The following is a 21,173-nucleotide window of genomic DNA, read 5'->3' as shown; positions in this document are numbered from 1 at the left end:
TGAGAAAATGAGGAAGAGAAGTAAGCAGTCAGGGAGATGTTCATTTCCATTTTATTTTTAAAAATGTTATCTCTGTAAGATGTTGGAATACATATTTCTCCGTAAATAAGATGAAGTTCCTATACACAATTTTCTAGCCCTTCTTTCCCTCAGCATAATTCTGACTCCACACAGTGTGTGCTCTGCAGACTGTAGCAGATTGCGAGTCTTGAGGTCAGAGTATATGCTTGAAGCATCAGTGACTACACCTGTCATTTTCCTTTTCCCGGAAAGAATGTGTTATTGTTTAAGGCTTTGACATGCACTCATTGGGATACGGCTACCAATTCTGCCACTGCCACGAGCTGACTCTAACTACCCATTCACAGAAATATTTTAAGAATATTTTAACTTCTAGTCTCTGTTATAATTACTTTTATTTAATGGTTTGAGACACATAATTTCTTCCTAGCCATGTCGACTCCTGCAGTCTATCTTGGTTTTCTGTATAACCCTAACACAGGTTGGAAAGGTGGAAATAAATCACATTTGTACTTCTGAGCACTGGTAAAAAATGTTTAGAGTCTGTACAGCGTGATTCTTGGTAGGCAAACATTTCTCCACTTCCCCCTACTACCTGCCCCTGATTAACAGAGAGAATACTTTGAAGAAATTACCAAATCTGATGGGAAAATCTAACTTGTATTCACTTAAAAGTCTACAGGCTGAACTGACAATTCAGTGATTACAGGGCTTGATGAGAACAGGGTCTTTGTCAGACAAAGGATAGAGTTAAAATGTCCTGGGTGGTTGAAGCTCTCTTTAGTAGCTTTGTTCCAGGGTAGGCCTGGTTTTTTTTTTATATATAAAAACCCTTTTCGTGTCTTTCCCCCTCAAATGGATTTCTTACATTTACAATTAAAATGTCAGAGTTGCTTCTAAGACACATTTCACTAGTTTCCCTTTTGACAAAATTGGTTGTGCTGTGCCTACGCTGTTCTGAATCAAGCAGACCCGTACCATTCCTTTCGCTTATTTCAGCCTGAAGAGAACGGTTGAAAGGGTGGCAACCAAAGACATAATGTCAAAAGAGCCACCCATGGACTATGGAGTAAAACTCCTCATCTCTCAAGCACCCTGATAAAACTGTGGCAGAAATAACTCTCTAACTCATAACTGAGAAATACGCACTGATTTGATCATTTCCTGGAAGACGTTATTGTACTAATCTAATTTCATTTTCTTTGAAGAATATTGATTTAGAGATCCCATTTTATACACCATGTATAAAATTTAAAAACAGACCTTTCGTATATAGTAGCTTGTAAGGTACCTTTTCAGATAATTAACTTAATAAGGCAAGTTTATCTCAGATAAAATACACCTGCAGGGAACTAAAACCACACCCTCTGCACAGTCTGTTGTAGGGACAGGTCCAGCTTGCCACCAAGATGGGACTCTCTTGTTCGGGAATCGAGCAGTTCTTGGTGGTAGGCAAGTTACTCTCTCGAGACTCAGTTTCTGCATCTTTCAAATGTGGATCTTTCAGTCTACGGAGTCTTTTACTTTTATAAGATTGTAATAAAATAACACAGAAAATCTCATCACATATTAGATATTTGATAAATATTAGTCTCATTTTTCCCCCCCTCTCTGTTTTGCCCTTGACACAGGATTACAAAATACAAATTTCTTGTTTGTTTTCTGTCATTGACACTCACTAATATGGCGGGAAGAAACCTGGCATATGCTTACCTCCATATATTTCTCCCTGAAATATTCCCTTGCTCAAATTCTCAATTCTTCTGAAATTGGCATTGTTTCCAGCCTGATACAGTCTGAGAAATAATAGAACAGGTTTCCCTGGATGGTTCAATTCCTCTGTCTCCCTTTCTACCCCTGTCTTTCTTTCTCTCCTTTTTTCTTCCACTTTCACTTTCTTCCCTCCTACTTTTCTTTCTCTCTGCTCTGTCCTATTCTCCCTCTCCCCCTCCCCCTCCCTCTTGCTCTCTCATTTTCTTCCATTTTAAAAAATAATGTCTGTATGTTGTGAGCTGTCAAGTCCTTTGGCACGGTGTGGAGGACTGCCCTGGGAGAGCCCGCAGTCCTAGAGAGGAAAAAATACAGGCGCGCCAGGAGTTAGCGTAAGTGTTCTGCAAGGTATTCCTGTAGTTCTTCAAGTTTCTTAGAGCTCCTTAAAGTGAAACAATTGAAGGTAGACTGCAGCCTGCAGAAGAAGTAATACCAGCTTCATAGAAACATTTTTTTCTCGTTTTGCCTTCAAATATATGTTTGATAAAAGGGTAGAATTTATTAGACTTAATGTTATAAGAAATCTTTCTCTGTTCTTATGGCATGCCAGGGAGGTTTTCCTGTGTCTTTAAAATCTCTTGTCATTTTCTTAGAGTGCCTTAGAGCAGTGATTTTCAATCTTTCTCACCTCATGGCACATATAAAATAATTACTGAAATTCTGCGGCATACCAAAAAATACCTATTTTTGGCACTTCTGACAAAGAAATGGTTAAAATTTTAATTCATTCGCATCAGATAGCTATCTATGGTTGTGTTGGCTGTTGTCATTTTTTTATTTGACAATCTAAGAAAAAAGAGGTCAGTGCCCTGACTAAATAGTCAGGTTTTGCATGCTCTAAAAATCCTTGTGACACACTGGTTAAAAATCACTGTTAGAAACTACCCATCTTTTCCTCCTGCACCTTACACAGATATAGGGGACTACCTAGTGAGTTTTCATTTTATCTTTTAAAAAATTTAAGCAGACTAAATCATTCTAAATGTATTCTTTCAAAATTCCAAAAATCTATTCTTTCCTTTTGAACTTCAGTTTTAGTGTTTGTTGCTTTCTTTTCCTTCCTCCTCAGTATCACCACTGAAACTAATTTGTGAAAAGGAGACCAAAGGCAAATCTGATAATCGAGAATATTACTGATGCCTCAGCAATATCACCAGCTGTCTGAATAAAGTCACGGTGTCCAGCTCACATCGGCACTTTGCCTTATGCCTATACGGTGACTTTCTTTCTTGAAAGTGAATTATGTGGCAAGAAAATATAGGTGCATGCCTATATCTCTAGATGCTAAAATTTTAGTATCTTTAAAAATCGAGTTAGTTATCCTTAAAGGCAAAATCGGCAGCTGTGTCTATGCATCATATTATATCCATCTGTAGGCAAAGTGTTCGTGCGACAATTAATACAGAGAAACTGGTGCTAACATTTAGTCCAAAAATCATCAAGAACTTCAAAATTGCATTAAAGAAGCAAAAATAAAAATCATGTTTTCAGAGAGGTTGTAATTGAAAAACCATATTTATGGTTGCCATTGCCAAAACAGAAAAAGAAAAAAAGAAGAAAAAGAAAAGGAACAACCAATTATTTACCTTTCAAAAGACAGAATACCCTCAGAATTTTATGCCAGCTTAAAAAAAAAGTATGTTGCACTTCTGAGGGCCGTTCGTTTCAGATACAGAGAATGCAAACCTATAACTGATTCAGCTATGCTTTCCTAGTGCTTAACCCTTTGAGTAGTATGAATGTTCATGTACATACTCACTCAAAGGGTTAACAAAAAACTCACTACTCAAAGGGTTAAAAATCAATAACGCACACTGAAGAATGCACTGACATTCTAAACCTTAGCCTAGTAATTAACAGATCAGATATGTGTTCTCTTATGAATATTAAAATTATTGTATTTGAGAAACAGTAATCACAAAACTCCCAGCAAATTTCACAGGTGAATTTTACCAAACATTCAAAGAAGAACTAACACCTATCCTTCTCAAAGCATTCCAAAAAATTCAAGTAGATAGGAGATGCCCAAGCTCATTTTATGAGGTCAGGAATATCCTCATTCTAAACCAGATTAAAACACTACAAAGAATGAAAATTAATGGCAATATCCTGAATGAACTTAGATGCTAAAATCCTCAACAGAATATTAGAAAACTGGATCCAGCAATATGTTAAAAAGGTACAGAGAAGTATTGTAGAATTGGGCACCTGAAACCTGTATAATTATGTTAACCAGTGTCACCCCAATAAAACTCAATTAAAATGGGATTTATTCTGGGATGCAAGGTTGGTACAGTATCTGGAAATCAATAAACATGATATATCACATAAACAAAATAAAAAATAAAAATCACAGGTTCATATCGATAATGCAGAGAAGAGCATTTGATAAAATCCAGCACCCATTTCTGATAAATATTCTTAACAAATTGGGAATAGCAGGAACATACCTCAACATAATAAAGGCCATATATGACAAACCCATAGCCAACATCATACCCAATGGGCAAAAACTAAAAGTGTTTTCCTTAAGATCAGGAACAAGACAGGGATGTCCACTTTCACCACACTTACTCAACATAGTATGAGAAGTCCTAGCCACAGCAATCAGACAAGAAGAAGATAAAAAAAAGTCACACATGTTGGAAAGGAAGAAGTAGAACTCATTATTTGCAGGTGACATAATACTGTATGTAGAGAACCCTAAAGAGTCTACCAGAAAACTATTAGAACTGATAAATGATTTCAGTAAAGTATCAGGATACAAATTAAATATCCAGAAGTCAGTTGCATTTTATATACCAATAATAAACTACCAAAAAGGGAAACTAAGAAAACAATCCTATTTACAAGTGTGTGTGTGTGTGCATGTGTTTGTGTGTATATATAAACTTGGAATAAATTTAACCAAGAGTGTAAAACACCTGTACTTGGAAAATTATAAGCCACTGAGAAAGAAATTGAAGAAGACACAAATAAGTGGAAACATATACCACTTTCATGGATATAAAGAATTAACATCATAAAAATGTCTATACTACCCAAAGCAATCTATAGATTCAGTGAAATTCCTATCAAGATAACAATGGTGTATTTCACAGAACTAGAATATCCCAAAATTTTATCCTGAATAGCCACAACAATCTCAAGAAAGAACAAGTTTGGAAGAATCATACTACCTGATATCCAACTATACTACAAGGCCATAGTATTCAAAACAACATGGCACTGGCATAAAAACAGACACATAGATTAATAAAACAGAATAGAAAATCCAGAAATAAACCTATGCTTTTATGTTCAATTAATATTTCACAAAGGAGGCAAGAACATTCATTGGAATAAAGCTAGTCTATTCAATAACTACTGTTACAAAAATTGAATATATATGTGCAAAACAATAAAATTAGACCACCTTCTTACACCACACAAAATAGTAAACTCAAAATGAATTAAAGGCTTAAATGTTAGACTCAAACCCATAAAAACCTTAGAAGAAAACATAGGCAGTAATTCTCAGGCATTTTTCATAACAATAATTTTCTGATATATCTCCTCAGGTAAGGAAAACAAAAGAAAAAAATAAACAGACTACATCAAACTAAAAAAATTTGGCACAGCAAAGGAAATCATCAACAAAATAAAAACACAGCCCACTGAATGGGAAAACATATTCGCCAATGATAGATCTAATAAGGGGTTAACATCCAAAATTTATAACAAACCAAAAACAAACACAGTCCAATTAAAATAAGGTCTGAAGACCTGAATAGATATTTTTAAAGAGGACATACAGATGGCCAATAGGCATGTAAAAAGATGCTCAACATCACTAAACATCACAAAGATGCAAATTAAAACCACAATGAGATTTCACCTCACACCTATCAGAATACTTATGATCAATAAATCAACGAATGACAAGCATTGGTGAGGATGTTGAGGAAAGGGAACTGTCATGTACTGTTGGTGGGAATACAGATTGATGCAGCCACTGTGGAAAGCAGTATAGGGTTACTTCAAAAAATTAAAAATAGAGTTGCCTTATGACCCAGCAATTCTACTTCTGTAAATAGATCCAAGGAAACCCAAAACACTAATTCAAAAGATTATATGTATCGCTATGTTCATTGCATCATTATTTACAGTAGCCAAGATTTGAAAGCAGCCCAACTGCCCATCAGTAGGTGAGTGGATAAAAAGCTGTGGTACATTTACACAAAGGAAGACTACCCTGTCATAAAAAAGAGCAATATGCTAAGTGAAATAAGCTAGTCGGAGAAAGACAAGTTCCATATGATTTTATATATACAGATATTGATTGACTTATAACCTATGCAACTTATGACCATTCGACTTTACAACCACAATCGCTAGCCACGACTGCTCTGTGTCTGGCAGCGCAAGCGTTGCCCAACTGAGTGTACGACAGTGCGGACCAGCTTCCGGCAGCACTACCATCTCCGCATGCACTATTTCGACTGTTATCCCAGACTCGGTACAGCAATTTGTGTTTTGTGTCTTGGATATTTTTCATCAAACCCCTCCCAAGATGTCTACCAAGAGGAAATTGTCTATGTCTACGCTTCAACCTGCCAAAAAGGAAAGAAAGGCCATTGATCTCGACTCAAAAATGAGTGCGGGCTCATCCGACTTGAGCATGGGTTCACCAGCTTGAGTGCAGGGGTGCTGGCTTGAGCATGGGATCATAGACATGACCCCATGGTAGCTGGTTTGAGCCCAAGGTCACTGGTTTGAGCAAGGGGCCACTTGCTCTGCTGTAACCCCCTGGTCAAGGCACATATGAGAACTCAATCAATGAGCAAGTATGAAGGAGGAAAGAAAGTGAATGTGATCGCACATGTTTATGAAAAAACCAACTCCTGTAACCCCAACTGCTGCCTCAGATGACATCAACGATCCGCAGCCAAGCACCAGTGGCCAATAAAATGTTTTGTACATGTTTATATATTTTGATATGTTTTGCAATTGGGAAAATGTTTCCTATGGTATTTTTTACACCTGTATTTTGTATTTTTGTATGTACCTGTATTTTGTAATTTTGTATGTTTTGCAAATATTAAACCAGTTGTACTGGTAATGCAGTGTTTTACTTAAACCTGACAAATGTAAAAATAAGAAACAAAATGGTGTCGAGATGATACAAATAGCATAAAATGAACAAAAAATTATGATATATAACAATAATGAAAAAAATTATAATAAAATATGACAAAGATTTTTATAACATCATTTCACAGTACTGTACATATAGCCTACTCAAATTATGACCAAGTTGTGTTACGATTGGTCTGTTGGAACCAATCGTGGTTGTAAGTCGAGTACTAGCTGTATGTGAAATCTAATAAACAGAATAAACAAGCAAACAAAATAGAGTCATAGATATAGAATATATATACTAAAAGCTGTTAGAAGGGATAGGGTTTATGAGGCTGGGTGAAAAAGGTGAAGAGATTAAGCAAAAAAAAAAAAAAAAAAAAAAAAGAAAAGAAAAAAGAAAAGGGCCCTGGCCGGTTGGCTCAGCGGTAGAGCGTCGGCCTGGCGTGCAGGGGACCCGGGTTCGATTCCCGGCCAGGGCACATAGAAGAGGTGCCCATTTGCTTCACCCCCACCCCCTCCTTCCTCACTGTCTCTCTCTTCCCCTCCCGCAGCCAAGGCTCCATTGGAGCAAAGATGGCCCGGGCGCTGGGGATGGCTCCTTGGCCTCTGCCCCAGGAGCTAGAGTGGCTCTGGTCACGGCAGAGTGACGCCCCGGAGGGGCAGAGCATCGCCCCCTGGTGGGCAGAGCGTCGCCCCTGGTGGGCGTGCCGGGTGGATCCCTGTCGGGTGCATGCGGGAGTCTGTCTGTCTGTCTCTCCCCGTTTCCAGCTTCAGAAAAAGAAAAAAAAAAAAAAGGAAACAAAACCCCCAAACCCATAGACACAGACAACAGTCTAGTGTTTACCAGAGGGAAAGGGAGATAGAGGGATGCTGAAGAGGGTAAAGGAGGGGTAAGTGGTGATGAAAGGAGACTTGACTCGGGTGGTAAACACACAATACATTATACAGATGATGTATTACAGAATTCTACACATGAAGCCTATATAATTTTATTAACCAATGTCACACCAATTAGGTCAATAAAAAATAAATAAATACATAAAAAATAAAATTAAATTATTGTGTTTGGTCTACAACCTTCTTTATAATAACCAAGATATTTTTTCTAACTGTTCTTTGCCTGTTTCTACAATAAGAATTATTAGGAAAAAATTATACGAACTGACTAAACATGAATAATATATAGTAATTGTTTTACTAACAAAAACCTGTTTCTTCTGACTTTTGTCTTTGATATTTTATGGCCTCTACCTTCACAATCTCAATAGATTCAGTTTAAATAACAGGATCATTTTGAGGCGCTTTATAGAAGATTAATGAGAGCAACATTTAAGCACAAAGATATTGTGTTACCATATTACGGTCAACAAAGAGAAAAAACCCACCATTCTCCCACAAAGAGCTATAAATGCCTATGTACCCAACTCTACAGACATTGGTAAGCTAAGCAAGTTGATTGGCACTCAAAGTTGCCAACCGTTAAAGGAACTCAACCTCAAAATATTAAGCCATGCCATATACATGTGAATACATAAATTGGTTCCACTTTGAGAATTCCACATGCTACTATGCAATACTAATGCATCTTGTGAGAGGTTTAAGGAATTCTTCAGAACGACTTTCTTTTCACCAGGGTTACCACACTTAATACATTTAACAGAGACATTTACATGCTTTGCATTGTAAGTGCCCTGGAAATCCAAGCACAGAGCCTGCACATTTCCGCTGCACCATCAGATGTAATGAGTTATGGTACTATCGGCATGTTGATAAGCTATAGCCCAAAGAAGAACAAGAAGGAAGTATAAAAAATATGGCCAGAGGATGGGATAAAATTATCAGCTAGTGTGTTTTCCTGTTTGGTTTTAATCTACATTTAATTAAATTCTTATCTTCTGTGTACTTATGGTCGCATTTGAATGGCGAGACTGCATTCATTATGAATGGTAAAACTTAACTCAGAGAACATTACATGTGGCTTCTTTAAAAAAGAGAAGACGAAAAATGCTGTCTTTATTCTTTACACTCAGGTCTTATAAAAGGGGCCAAACTCTCTCTTAGGTCAAGTGCAGTAGCACTTAACCTTTGGGTTAACTGATTTGAAAAGTTGGACTGAGATCACTTCTGTGCTATTTAAAATTTTTTTTTTACAATTTGGAAATGTTATTATCAAATTCCAAGCCTGAACAGAGCTGGCAAGGGAATCAGTGAAGTGCATTAAGGAAATGCCTTCTTCATTTTTAAAAACAGAGATGATAACAGGAAGTTTTTATTAGTACTGCAAAATGTGTGCATTAGTCTGCATCCTTAATTATTAAACCCATTACATTTCCTTGTCTTTATATGCTGAAATAAGAAAAAAAATGCCTTAATTGCTAAAGCAATTTTTTTCTCCTGTCATCGACCTTTAGTGTTCATCCATAGAGAAAAATAGCAAAATATTTTGAACATAGTAGTATTTTACACATTTGTTTTGTAACATTTGTAGTTCTATTCCAGGAATGGCAGGGCAAACTGAGGAAGTCCTTAAGGTGAGACTTGGTGCCTGCAGTAACAGCACCATTTCCTCAGTCAGCCCACGTTCTGTCAGCCTTAAGCAGGGGAAACAGAGGCTGTGTTTCTGATCCAGGCTTGAAGGTTTATTGTTGAAGAACTGAGTTTTGGGATCAGATTTGCAACTCCACTGGATCAAATTTCACCAAAACCAAAAACAACAACAACAACAAAACAACAAAATCCTTCATAGTTATATATGTACTTATAATAGATATCTAAATAAATACAAACATATGTACACATATATATGTATACTAAAACAATACAGATTCCTTCACGTATTTTCATAGTTTTTCTTTTTTTTTAAATATTTATTGATTTTAGAGAGAAGAAGGGAGAGAGTGAGAGAGACAATAACATTGGTCTGCTGATCTGCTCCTCTATGTGCCCTGACTGGGGATTGAACTGGTAACCTTGGTAACCTCTGTGCTTCAGAATGATGCCCTAACTCAGTGGTAGTCAACCTGGTCCCTACCGCCCACTAGTGGGCGTTCCAGCTTTCATGATAGGCGGTAGCAGAGCAAACAAAGTATAAATAAAAAGATAGATTTAACTACAGTAAGTTGTTTTATAAAGAATTATTCTGCCAAACTTAGCGAAAATCCGACATGAAGTACTTGGTAAGTAATTATTATTATATGCTTTAACTTGCTGTAACTCTGCTTTATAAATTTTATAAAGTAAAGTTACTTCCCTACTTTATAAATCACCATTATTGTGGAACCAGTGGGCGGTTAGAAAATGTTACTACTAACAGAGTTACAAAAGTGGGTGGAGGTATGAAAAGGTTGATTACCCCTGCTCTAACCAACAGAGCTATCTGGCCAGAGCCGTAGCTTTTCTTAAAAATATTAATTTATGACTAGTACCTGTATGCTAATAGGAACATTTAAAAGGAGCATTTGTTTTTACTTTAGTATTTTATACAATGCAGAATACTAACCAGAAAATGTTTAACATTCCAATTGAAAGCTCAAATTTAAAGCTGTAATGAAGTAATGGTAGCTACAAAAAACATATTTCCCCGAATATTCCTGGCATTGGGAATGGTATCATTCTACTATGACTCAGCTTCGTTTTGAAAACAGCTGTAGAATTCTTAACGATAGAATCAAAAATTTTAATCTGACACAGTAGAGAGTCCATAACTTGTCTATATGGGATATGAAGACCTTCTTCTAATAAACTACTGACCAGTCATTCACCAGAGACCCCAAAGGGGACAAAGGGTATTTTCAGTATATATTCCTTACATTGCAATAATTTCTTTTCAAAATAAGCATTTTTATTTTGTTGGGCATTAATACAGTTCTGTAGAGGGAACCGTCCTTCTCCTGCATATAACTAGACATTAAAGTCACAATGGGGATGAATAAAAAGACCTGTAGATTATTCTATAACATTAAGCCCCTTTTCAAAAATTATCCTTAATTCTCAGAAATCAAGAAAACAAAAATATTCCTAATAAATGACAAATCCTGGAAAATAAAACATACCTTCTCCAGCAAGTGCAGCTCTCTGAAGTTATACCATGATAATCATGTTTTACTATACTGTATGACACAGGTACGTTAAAGATAACATTTGTTACTTGTTTTGCTTTAGTTATTTTTTAAAAATATCTTTATATTTATTCTCTTATTAAGTACAGCCACAATATATATTTCTGTTGTTATTTATTTCAGTAAACACATGAATGAGATTGTGTCCATGTACATATCCTCACAAGATTTTGAGTGTGATGCTTTTATCGGAAGAATCTGAAATGGTTAAAATAACTCAATTCAATAAACACTTACTGAGCAATATTATGTTGACCTAATTTACTATTAGGTAGTCACTCTGCAAGTTACTATGTAGCTAATAACACACAATACAGTCTCTGTAAAGGAATATAATATAAAAAGCCAAAACTTGAATAGTTTGATAAAGGTAATATGGTATAAGTGTACATAAAAAACAAAGGGGCTGAGATGGAGAAGATATGACATCCAATTGGTTATGAAAAGAAGAGCTAGAGCTTGCTGGGTGGAGAGTTTTATAGATGCTTAAGAAACAACATATAGCCCTGGCCGGTAGGCTCAGCGGTAGAGCGTCGGCCTGGTGTGCGGGGGACCCGGGTTCGATTCCCGGCCAGGGCACATAGGAGACATGCCCATTTGCTTCTCCACCCCTCCCCCCCTCCTTCCTCTGTGTCTCTCTCTTCCCCTCCCACAGCCAAGGCTCCATTGGAGCAAAGATGGCCTGGGCGCTGGGGATGGCTCCTTGGCCTCTGCCCCAGGCGCTAGAGTGGCTCTGGTCACGGCAGAGCGACGCCCCGGAGGGGCAAAGCATCACCCCCTGGTGGGCAGAGCGTCGCCCCTCGTGGGCATGCCAGGTGGATCCCGGTCGGGCGCATTGCGGGAGTCTGTCTGACTGTCTCTCCCCATTTCCAGCTTCAGAAAAATACAAAAAAACAAAAAAAAGAAACAACATATATTCCCTTATTGGTCCTTCAAAATCATTGAAATAATTGAAACTGACCATGCCAAGAACTGCCAAAGGGGAGCAAACAATTCCTACATGAAGTTGTGAGATAACCAGGATGTAATTGTTTGCGTATAATGATATGGCTCAGGCTGCCTCCAAGTCATTTCTCTGTCCTTATCCAGCCTCACTGGAATTCTTTACATTTTTCTTTTTGTTTTTATATTTTAGTGAGAGGAGGGGAGGCAGAGACAGACTGCCACACGCACCTGGCCCAGGATCCACCCAGCAAGCCCACTAAGGGGTGATGCTCTGCCCATTTGGGGACCCTGCTTTGCTGCAACTGGAGCCATTTTTTTAGTGCCTAAGGCAGAGGGAGGCCATGAAGCCATCCTCAGTGTCCGAGGCCAATTTGCTTTAATTGAGCAATGGCTGCAGGAGAGGAAGAGAGAGGGGGGTAGAGAAAAGCGAAAGGGGGAGGGGTGGAGAAGCAGATGGGTGCTTCTCCTATGTACCCTGGCCAGGAATGGAACTCAGCACTACCACATGCCAGGGTGACACTCTACCACTGAGCTAACTGGCTGGGGCCTCCTTTACATTTTTCAAATGTACAATTCACTTACTGCCACAGGCCATTTACACATGCTCTTCCACCTGGTTAGAAAATTTCCCTTTATTCCTACCCAATTATGTTCATCCTTCAAATTCAGTTCATGCAACTATCACTTCTTTAAGAAACCTTTCCTTGATCTGCTCTTACTCTCTCTTGATAGATAGATAGATAGATAGATAGATAGATAGATAGATAGATGATAGATAGATCACACACACAGAATCACAGAGTTTGGATATATTTACCTGGTTATACTACACTAAAGAACTGTATTCTTTCTCTGATGGATTCAGTTTGTGATTATACATTTGTCAGGATCTGTTTTTCTTTTTTAAATTTTGTTTAGAAAATTAACAGGGTGACATTGATCAATAAGAGTACATAGGTTTCAGGTGAACATTTCTATAGCATTTGAACTGTTGATTACGTTGTTTACCCATCATTCAATGTCAGATCATTTTCTGTCACCTTATATTTGTCCCTCTTTACACTCTTGCTCTACCTATCTTTTCTCCCCTCTCCATTCACTCAAGTCCCATTCCCCCCCCATAATGATTTCACTTTTGTATATGTCCATAAGTCTCAGTTTTATACCCCACTTATGTGTGAAATCATACAGTTCTTAGCTTTTTTGATTTACTTGTTCCACTCAGTATAATGTTCTCAAGGTCCATCCATGTTGTCATAAATGTCACTATGTCATCATTTATGGCTGAATAGTATTCCATTGTATATATACATATATACCACATCTTCTTTATCCAGTCCTCTATCGAGGGATACTTTGGTTGTTTCCATGTCTTGGCCACTGTGGATAATGCTGTGATAAACATGGGGGTGCATATGTCTTTACGTACCAGTGCTTTTGATTTTGGGTGTAGATACCCAGTAGAGGGATTGCTGGGTCATATGGTAATTCTATTCTTAATTTTTGAGGAACCACCTTACTTTCTTCCATAATGGTTATACTAATTTTCATTCCCATCAGCAGTGAATGAGGGTTCCTTTTCCTCCACAGCCTCTCCAACACTTGTTATTACCTGTCTTATTGATAATAGCCAATCTAACAGGTGTAAGGTGGTATCTCAGTGTACTTTCGATTTGTATTTCTCGAATTGCTAGTGAAGATGAGCATCTTTTCCTATACCTGTTGGCCATTTGTGTGTCCTCTTGGGAGAAGTGTCTGTTCAGGTCCTGTCCCCATTTTTAATTTTTTTGCTTATTTGTTGCTGAGCTTTGTGAGTTCTTTATATATTTTGGATATTAACCCATTATTAGAGCTGTTGTTTGCAAATATCATCTCCCATTTAGTTGGCTGCCTATTTGTTTTGTTGTCAGTTTCTTTTGCTGTGCAGAAGCTTTTTAGTTTCATATAGTCCCATTCATTTATTTTTGCCTTTGTTTCCCTTGCCTTTGGGGTCAAATTCATAAATTGTTCTCTATGGCCAAGGTCCATGAGCTTAACACCTGTTTTCTTCTCTGTAATTTATATGATAGTTTTAGATCTTATATTTAGGTATTTGATCCATTTTGAATTAATTTTTGTGCCGGGGGACAAACTGTAGTCAAGTTTCATTCTTTTGCATGTGGCTTTCCAATTTTCCCAGCACCATTTATTGAAGAGGTTTTCTTTTCTTCATTGTGTGTTTTAGGCTCCTTGGCTAAAGATTATCTGTCCATGTATATGTGGCTTTATTTCTGGACTCTCAGTTCTATTTCATTGGTCTGGATGTCTATTTTTCTGCTAATACCATGCTCTTTTTACTTTTTTAAAATTTTATTTATTTATTTATTTTAGAGAGGTGGGGGGGGGCAGCAGGAGGAGCAGGAAGCATCAACTCCCATATGTGCCTTGACCAGGCAAGCCCAGGGTTTTGAACTGGCGACCTCAGCCTTCCAGGTTGATGCTTTATCCACTGCGCCACCACAGGTCAGACCATGCTCTTTTGATTATTGTGGCTCGAACTTTCTTTTTTTTTCTTCGAACTTTCATTCCAACATTAATTTCACAAAGACCTAAAATCCAGTATCGCCACTCTTTCCCCATACCCTCCTTCCCCTGTGCTTACTGAGCTTAAACGTTGTGTTCATCCTAAACCCTTTCCTGCAAATATGCTCCACTCCCTCCTTCTCACTTGTTTTATTGGGGTAGTTTGACAAGACCCCAAGAGAGTTCAATCAAACTTTCCACCTACTTTGCATTTACACTTAGCACACTGCTGAAGATAAACATGCAACAATCCTGTCTTATTTAGAATTCATGACTCATAACATTAAGCGGGTCAGTATTGTTTCTGAGCAATCATATTATATTTCCCTTATTCTCTTCCAACTGTGCTCCCTTGTTCACTAAGAAAATTGTAGAAACCAGAGGAGAACTTCATTTCTATCTTGCCATCAACTCAATTCTATGCACCAGTGTCCACACACTCAGCTCTCAGGACTATTTCGGGCATGAGGACCATGCTCTTATTTAAGGCCACCTCCCACAAAAGCTAAATGTTTGTCTTTTTTCTGTAAACACCATTTTTTTTAAGTCTCAACTGTATCATTCCCATCAGCACAAAAATATATTATAACTTACTCCTCATAAACAATAACCACAAATTATACCCCTGCCCCCAGCTCTTATTTATCTGCTCTAATTTAAAGCAAAACTCCCTGAAATAGGCATTTCTGCTTGTTATCTCCTAAATGGACTTTCCAAATAGGTGCTCACTCCATATCTACAAGGAAACTAATCTTGTCAAGGTCACCAAAAATGCAAAAATGTCTTCTTCTCACCACTCTACTTGAAATTTCAAGGCCCTGGCCGGTTGGCTAAGTGGATAGAGCACTGGCTCAGCATATATATAGATGTCCCCAGTTCAATTCCCAGTCAGGGCATACAGGAGAAGTGACCATCTGTTTCTCTCCCCACCCCCTACCTTCTCTCCTCCCTTTGCCAGTGGCTCATTGGTTCGAGCATCTGCCCTCGGCACTGAGGATAGCTCAGTTGTTTGAGCAGGTCAGCCTCAGGTGCTAAAAATAGCTCAATTGAATCAAGCATGGGACTTAGACAGGGGTTTCTGGGTGGATCCTGACTGGGGCTCATGTGGGAGTCTGTCTCAATATCTCTCCTCCCGTCACTAATAAGAAAAATGAAAAAAAGAATTTCGAATCTGTTTTATTTTTCTTTCTGCCTTATTTTTCTGCAAATACATTCTAGCATTTAACAAAGTACATGTTATGCATTTGTTTGTCATCTGTTTTTCCTATTGCAGCAATTTTTTAACCTTTTTTATTTCATGGCACACAAACTAAAGTACCAAATTTCTGTGTATACCAAAAGATATATTTTATTTTTTGATAATCTGACCAAAAAAAAATTAGGTATAGTTTTGATTCATTCACAGCAGATGGCTATTGTGTTGGCTGCTGTCATTTTTTAATTTGACAACCTAAGGGAAAAGACTGATCAGTCATGTACTGCATGTTTTTTTTTTTAAGACTTTATACATTTTAGAGAGAGGAGAGGGGAGAGAGAGAGAGAGAGAGAGAGAGAGAGAGAGAGAAGAGGGAAGGAGCAGGAAGCATCAACTCCCATATGTGCCTATACCAGGCAAGCCCAGGGTTTCAAACTGGTGACCTCAGTGTTCCAGGTCGATGGTTTACCTACTGCGCCACCACAGCTCAGACAGGTACTGCATACTTTAAAAATTCTTGTGGCACAGTGGTTTAAAATTGCTGCTCTATTGGGCTGTATGCTCCTAAGGGAAGAAATTCCTTGTTAGACTTGATGCCTCGGGAAGCACCTGGCATGGAGAAAGTATTTATTGAATAAATAAACAAAATAGACTAATATTTTAACTTTTTACTGTTATTTCTTATGCTCTATAATATAATAAAATTATTTTCTGTCTATTTTTCATGACTCTAAAATAATTATATTTATACATTAGTGTGCTGGACCTGTCTAGTATTTTAATAATATAGAATTGCACACCCATAATTAGAGCTAATTTTATTATTTTTACAATGTTATTTGGCTTTTGGGTGTATTTCTATGCTATGAAAATTATTTGCCATTACCTCTTTATTGCTTTATTTTTCACATTCTTCATATTGCATTAGAATAAAGACTACTACGGCAGCATTAACCAATGTCTCTCATATTTATACTGGACATTCTTTGTGCACTCCTCTTCTCCCTTCACCTATGTTTTAAACTTCATAGAAGACAGAGAAGAGGATCATAAAAGTGAGTTTCTGAAATATTTGATTTCCTACAGAATGGACCTATTGAGGCAGATGGATTAAAATGCTGTGTAATTAATAGTTGCCATTTCTGAGCCCAGCTTTGTCTGTGAAGCATGTAATGAAATTAAGAGAAGTATAAAGATAGAATTTGGGTGGATTTCCTTGTCTTTAGGATCAATTATTTTGACCTAAGTCCATTAGCCAGACTACCCCAGTGTCAACGAGCTTTTTTCTGTAATTTGAAATCAAATACAATAATTTCTGGGGGTTAGGTAAGGATACAGAGGAAAGAAAAGGGAGTATTAAAAAAAAAGCAAACTTGCAGAAAGAAACAAAAAATTCAACCCTTCCTGAAATAGACCTGAAAGCCTGACATCCATTATTGGTATTTGCAGCGTTTTCCTTACAATTGTCGACCTTCTTTTACACCAACCTCTGACCTTCCATTTCTGAAACATTCCTAGGAAGACTTGAAAGAAGCCGTCAAAAGTGTATCAGCCCAGAAGCCCTGGAAAAAATATAGCTTCAAAGTGTCTTTACTATTTACATAAGAGCAATCAGAGGTATCAACATACAAGACAGCTGAAATTGTTCTGTCCTGGAAAGGAAGTAAAATGTAACCAAACTAAATATTTCTATGAAACAGGTTACAGGGAATTCTGATTCTGTAGCCAAGGACATATCCCCACATGCTTGTGCATTCCTCCCTATAAACATGAATATTCAGAAATACAGTTCCAGTAGATGGGAACAACTTAAGAAACTAGAAGAAAACAACCTTAATGCAATTCAAGTACTCACACAGACCTATATAGTTTGCATCAAATAATTGAGCAAGAAGGATTCAACTACATTTCATTGACTTGTTATAATCAGTGACAGAATTGTTTGATCTGTTTTAGTTTACCATGTTCAAGGCCAAACGTTGTTACATGACCATACTTTAATGTGACTCTTGCTAAAATCTAAAGTGTTTTCTTTTTTAAAAATTCTTTGTAATCTGAGGCCGTCAATGAAGAGAGCTGTGTAAAGTATGTACGGTTTTACAGAAGTGTTCTCAAGGGTTACTCAGATAGTCATTCTACTCCTTAAGGACATGGGAGTTATATTTTTTATTTCTTTAATTGGATTTATTTCCTGCTTACTTCCCAATATGGCCAGTGTTCCAGCTGCCGACAAACTTTTCATTTTCTAATCCAGTGTGAGCTAGGAAGGCAACTAATGAGTTTGCATAAATTGTGCCTACATTAAGAGTACATGAGTTCTGAGTAAAGTTATGAAGGGCGCTTGTAACAGTAAAGTGTTAGACTAAAATACAGGGCCTTTCGTGGTGTCTAAGTTTTGGCTTAAATCAAAATCTATATTTCCATCTATTGCAAGTTATACTTACATTTAAGTTTAGCTGCTTTTTTGTTTGTTTTCTCATCTTTCTAGGTTCCTGGGTGTGTCTGGATCATAGCAAAATTATATAGATGATACATGATGTATTATTGTAATATTTGCTTACAAGAGAGCACCCTCTACAACAAAAGATGAACATTTGGGTTACGTGGAGGGTTGCTGATCAGAGGAGGACTAGGAACAAGTTTCTTCAGCGGTCCCACATCCGGGGACCCGCAGCAGATGCTTCTGTCACAACACCCAAATTTGACCCCAACAAGATCAAAGTCATATCCCTGCAGTGTACTGGTAGGAAAATTGGTACTCTATGTCCCCTGGGTCTGTCTCCAAAAGGTGCTGATAATGACACTGTCAAGGCAACTGGAGATTAGAAGGGTTGAGATTATAACAAATTTGACCACTCAGAACAGATAGGCCGAGGCTGAAGCGGGACGTTCTGCCTTTGCCACGATCATCAGAACTCTCAAGGAACCACCCAGAGATGGAAAGAAAAATATTAATCACAGCGATAACAGCAATTTTGATAAGACAGTCAATATTGTCTGGAAGACGCAGCACCAGTCGCTGGCCGGAGGACTTTTAGACCCATTAAAAAGACCCTGGGGACGTCCCAAGTTTGTGGGCTGCCATCCATGTCACATCATCAGTGGCAACAGCAGTAGGATAGTAGAATGTCCAGCCAGTTAAGAACTACAAAGGAAAATGTTTTGGTAAGGGATCATTTTATAATTTAAAAAAAGGTTATGTGGTGGTTACCTTGTCTCCATAAAACGTAAAGATAATTTGGTAAGGAATTTTCTCAGATTTATGTTCAAGACTGTCATGCATACAAACCCCCTTGTTTACCAAGTATAAAACTGTGACCTTAAGGAAGGCCACAGATGGAATTCAATAGGTCCATGCCTTCCTTAAAGTTATATGAATATAACTTTATATCATATGTGCATAAGCATACATTTTAGATGGATGAGTTAAGAATTTTGTGTGAAAAAATTTGAAATAATGACTAAAGGCAGACTGTTAATAAATTGATGACATAGTAATAGTTAGATAAATTTATTATACAATGTGAAGAGTGACTGATATTTTATCTGGTGTTAATTAAACTGATTAGAGATATTACTTACAGAACTAATGTCTGTAAGGACTTGCATTGCATTAGGAAAAGTAGTCCTCATCTACAGAAGTGAAGTTCAAATGTTTAGGTAGTGAAGAAGTTGTCTAATAAATGATAATATTCTTGTGGACTATTTTTCCATGGGTAGCCAATCACTGGCAAATCCAACAGGAAACCAAGAATCAATACATTCTCTAGTGCTTATTAATTTCTTATTCTTGCTTCTAGGGAGTCTGCAATCATAAGATTCATGGGTTTGTCTGAACAATTATCAATATGTTTGCCACTTTATCCACAATATAGGAGAAATGAAAGAAATTAATAAATACCAACTGCTTGCTCTCTGTTCTATTTTAAAAAAATCTTTATTTTTATTGGCTTATGTTTTAAAGGATGCCAAACTGGCTCCTTATGACTGTGATATTCATTGTGGCTAGGTTAATACAGAAAATTAACCTATCTTGAAGAGGACCAGAGGCTCAAGGTCAAAGCCATTCATACTGAGATGAATATTAACTTTGCAAAGGTTTCTTAATGTCTAAACTGGAAGTTTACAGTTATCTTTTTTGTTTTCCGGTAAATGTTCCTTTGATGGTCTCTATACTTAGAGATTCTACTTTAGCTCATAGAATATTGGTATTGTGATTTGATTTCTACTTTAGTTCATTATAATTTTAACTATGTTGGCCTATTAATATTTCAAATTTCCACCCATAAGAAAATTTGGATGACCTAAAAATGACTCAAATTATATACTATTTATGATAAAATGATCACCAGATTCTTTCGGTGCTGCTGTCCTTACGTCTTATTTTTCAAATTTTCAAACAACCTTATTGAAATATAATTGACATAAAAAATTGTGCTTATTTAATGTTTCTAACAATGAATTTGGAGATAAGTATACATCTTATATATTATTCTAAAACCTTGATCATGTCTGTTTTTAAAACATTTTCCTATAATATCACTTGTTCATTAAAAATCTTCTTAAAACAAGCAATATATTACATATTCAGGGAGTCTCATGATCTGACCTAAATGGGGCTTTAAAATTTGTTTTATATCAGAGAGGAGGCTACTGTTAAAATGATAAAAATGGAAACTTTTTGTAAATAGAGTAAATCAAGTTCAGAAACCTTTTAAAAATATAAGTGACAAAACAAATAAGTTCACCAACTTTAGAAAACCAATTGTAAAATACAATGTATTCAAATTCTTTTTCATCTGTAGTAAATATGTTGCCTAAAAGGAATTCTGTCATTTCTTTCCTAAATGGCACATATTCATATTTTCATCAAGTACTACTAGCAAATCACAGGTTCTCTATTTATATTTTTCAGCCAGCAACAAATTACAATTTCTGGAGTGATATCTTCCAACATATATAAATATATAAGCCTCATGCTCAAATTTGTTGAATATGTAAAAAATAGTCATAGAAAACCTAAAAGTGAACGCTAATTTTTTTTCTTCATTTCCAAGTGAGAGGAGGGAAGATAGAGAGACAGACTCCCACTTATGCCCTGACTGGAATCCACCCGGCAACCCCATCTGGGGTCAATGCTCTGACCATCTGGGGCCATGCTCACAACAGATCTATTTTTAGCACCTGAGGCAGAGGCTCCACAGAGCTATCCTTAGCACCCAGGCCAATGAGCTTGAACCAATCAAGTCAAGGCTGCAGGAAGGTGTGTGTGTGTGTGTGTGTGTGTGTGTGTGTGTGTGTGTGTGTGTGTGTGAGAGAGAGAGAGAGAGAGAGAGAGAGAGAGAGAGAGAAGGTGAAGGGGTGGAGAAGCAGATGGTCACTTCTCCTGTGTGCCCTGACCAGTAATCAAACCCTGGACATCCACAAGCCAGGCCAATGCT

General features: G+C 37.2%; 1 protein-coding gene and 1 pseudogene across 2 annotated transcripts in view; one reads left to right on the top strand and one right to left on the bottom strand.

Annotated features, from left to right (window-relative positions):
• ZFPM2 (zinc finger protein, FOG family member 2) overlaps positions 1 to 21,173 on the bottom strand; it is a 496,687-nt gene that overhangs the window by 50,928 nt on the left and 424,586 nt on the right. The gene's annotated exons all lie outside the window — the stretch shown is intronic.
• LOC136398097 (protein BEX3-like) overlaps positions 1 to 21,173 on the top strand; it is a 41,156-nt pseudogene that overhangs the window by 5,941 nt on the left and 14,042 nt on the right.

Source organism: Saccopteryx leptura, chromosome 3 (assembly GCF_036850995.1).
Source record: "Saccopteryx leptura isolate mSacLep1 chromosome 3, mSacLep1_pri_phased_curated, whole genome shotgun sequence".
Taxonomy (NCBI): domain Eukaryota; kingdom Metazoa; phylum Chordata; class Mammalia; order Chiroptera; family Emballonuridae; genus Saccopteryx; species Saccopteryx leptura.
This window is presented reverse-complemented; position numbering and strand designations above follow the sequence as displayed.